This window comes from Oratosquilla oratoria, chromosome 27 (genome assembly GCF_046742065.1).
Source record: "Oratosquilla oratoria isolate Oo_2021 chromosome 27, ASM4674206v1, whole genome shotgun sequence".
Classification (NCBI taxonomy): Eukaryota; Metazoa; Arthropoda; class Malacostraca; order Stomatopoda; family Squillidae; genus Oratosquilla; species Oratosquilla oratoria.
Window position 1 is genome coordinate 807,454 of NC_134803.1, and position 3,193 is coordinate 810,646.

The window sequence follows — 3,193 nt, forward strand, 5'->3', positions numbered from 1 at the left end:
GGCACGTGCCAAAATCGGCCAATCTTCGATGCAAAAAAATTGTCATGTGCCAATTGAAATTGCTGGGAACATACAACCAATTACAATATTTTAAGTATTTGGAGAACTTTTTCAAATGTTAATCCAAAGAATTGGGATCCAGGCCCGATGCAGACAGCATCTCTGACGCTAGTGAATTAGGTACCTCACAAAATATTTTTTTCAGGCCCAGTTGAAACATTTGAGTTCACTATAGCATCCTCGCATTGGCGAATAAAATATATAACCTTATAATGGGGGTCTTGGCCTGAGCATTTAATAACATATGGTTCTTGATGTAATAATGTAAAAGTATGAGCCATTGTCTTAGATGGACTTTGGTGATTGACAAAAGATGGTACCTTTGGTTTTGACATATTAGCAGTAGGGCAAAATAACTGCATTCCACTACGTAATATCAAAATCAAACAAAGAATATACAGTTAATAATGGTGATTGCAATGAATACACTCTCCGAATTGGAAGAATGGATCACCTGAAAGAACTTAAGCAATAATGTTCGCTCTAATACACAAAGCAAGAGCGTTATTAATACAAAATATATGATTCACAATTAAGCCACGTAATTACCAAAATTACGTAATTACCAGAATTGCGTAATTACCAAAATTATATAAATACCAAAATTCTCTAATAACTATAAACAAGGGAAAACTGTACCGCATAGGGGTAACGATACTAGATCTTAAGGAAAAGGGATCATGATTATGACGCCATCACAACAAGGCCGCCGTGAACGCCAACCAAAGTGGCCATCTTGCCAGACAAAGAACCAATGACCAATTATTTCATTATAAACAGGAAACACAATATGGCCTGTCATAAAAAATAAATATATATAAACAAGAATCATGTACAAGCCATAATAATGCACTGTAAAAGGAGACGAATGTCACTATAGAATTCAGCGAACGACGAATACCGGCCGATGTGAAGAATGCGCAGGTATAATTCTGTCTGTCCAAAATCCTTCACCATCCAGGGCCCAAATCACCGCCGATACACACAGGAACACAAGACGATCCAGTGATAAACGCAGATGATATCGATGAACGTTTAAACGCCGACGCCAACGGGAAAGCATTCGGGAACAAAAATAAATCACCTGCGCACTCAGAGAAAAATGTTCCTGCGCCTAATTACGCACAAAATGTTCAAAGGAAAGGTATTAATAGTTCCACTGTCACTGAAAAAATCACCTGGCTGGAAAGAAAAATGGGAGAGAAGCATAAACGCCAACAAATGCGATATCACCGGCCGGCATTTTTTTTTTTTTTTTTTCAAAGTTCACAACGAAATACGATCGTTCCGCACAAAGTTCAATTCACACAAAACACTTAGACACTGAATTGTTTATCCGCTGCCACCATATGTATCAGGGTGACCAATGAAACAGTCGAATAATGCAATAACGGAAATTTTGTATTAGATATAAGCACTACAAAAACGAGCGTGCTGTCGCTTTGTAAGCTAGATCACGACTGACGCTAAGCGACGCGACCACACTCCCTTTGGCGGGAAACGTACACGCTCAAAATGAACACTTGGTTCCTATTACATATGTACAATATACAATAATAAATGTACAATGACAATAACATCATCAATATACAATAACTTCTATGACAATTGTGCAATGGAAAAATACTGCCACAATTGAACATTTCGCAAGTACAATATATAATACTTGTACAATGTTGTACGTAATTATATGTATTATACTACACGTGGGTGCGTTGGGTCGTAGGCCTGAGGGAAAGGCCATCGGCATAGCCTGCGGGGAAGTGGGAGACGCAATTGCCTCCCGCTTGCTGCGTTTCCCGTCCCCCGTGTCCATGACTGTTGCTTGAACCAAGTGCACGGAGGGCTACAGTTTCTAGTCTCGCGTCCTAACGTGGCGTGATAGAAACAGTACGTGTGACATTGTGAGGGAGGAGTGGGACACGCGTGCCCCTTTCTAGGAAAAGCTGCTCGAGCAGGCCCTCGACACGCGCTAGGCGTGCGTCCAAGGCGCCCACCGGTGAAGCCTGAGGCGTACAGTTGCGCCCTCTAGCTTTACCAGGACCACTGGAATTTGCACCGCTCACAAGATCACTCGCACTTTTGTCCACCTTGTACACTCGATCACTCACATTAGAAGGGTTACTCGACACCGTCTGTGCAGGATCACACACTGCTGCAACGTCCTGGGGAACGACCGCGTGGATAATCTTGTCTGCCTTCTTCGAGTAATCCTCTATATCGGTGACGTCGATAGCCGTTAGGGATGCCCTGACGTGAGATGGTAATAATTCCCTGTGGCGGCACATGACTAATTCGTCGGACATGGGCTTGCCGGCCGTGCGATTGAGGTCCTGCATACGCTCTAGACACACTGAGTGCCTACCGCCGTCGTAAGTAATATTATACAGTTCTTCCATGTCTAGTTCTTTGGTCCTACCACATGATTGTGTGAGCGCATTCTTGAGGGTATCGTGCACGTTCGTGCTCGGTGGATCGGTTAGGAGTGGAGAAATTCGCGCCGCAATCTGTGATGGAAGGGCCGCAACGGTAAGCCGGAACTTGTATTGGTCGGTCACTTGGGGATCGTTGAGTGGACCAACATGCGCCAATGTGTGTGAGCCAGAGGCCAATGTCGTAGATAAATGGTGGTAGTTGGACGGCCATTGCGTATGGCGGCGGAGGTCGAACTGTATCACAAAACCTACAGGGCTGGGTGCACTAGCGTAAAAAACACCGGGGGTCACCCATGTAGCATTACGTGAACGTTACTTGGACTATGGTGACGAGGGAGCGAATGAAGTTCGAGTGGGCTTGATGGTTTTTATTCTGGTTAGTGCGAGTGTCGACCTAGGCTGGGTCGGGCGGTCGAGCTCCGAGGCTACCCGACCGCGAGGTTGACCGCATGGCCCTGGGTCGCCCTCCGCTGAGTTACAAGCGCTGTAGAGAACTTCCCATGGATACCAAAACCTGGCTCCTTATATACACAGCCGGCGTACGCTAAAGCAGCAAATGACCCAGCCTCACCGAAACATGGCTCGGCATGAGGATACAAATGTTTGTGGTACAGGCGTAATATGGACTTAATCTACACAATAGTAATATAAGGACGAAGGCCAGCTGTTTCTACACAACATATTTAAACATTCCTTGT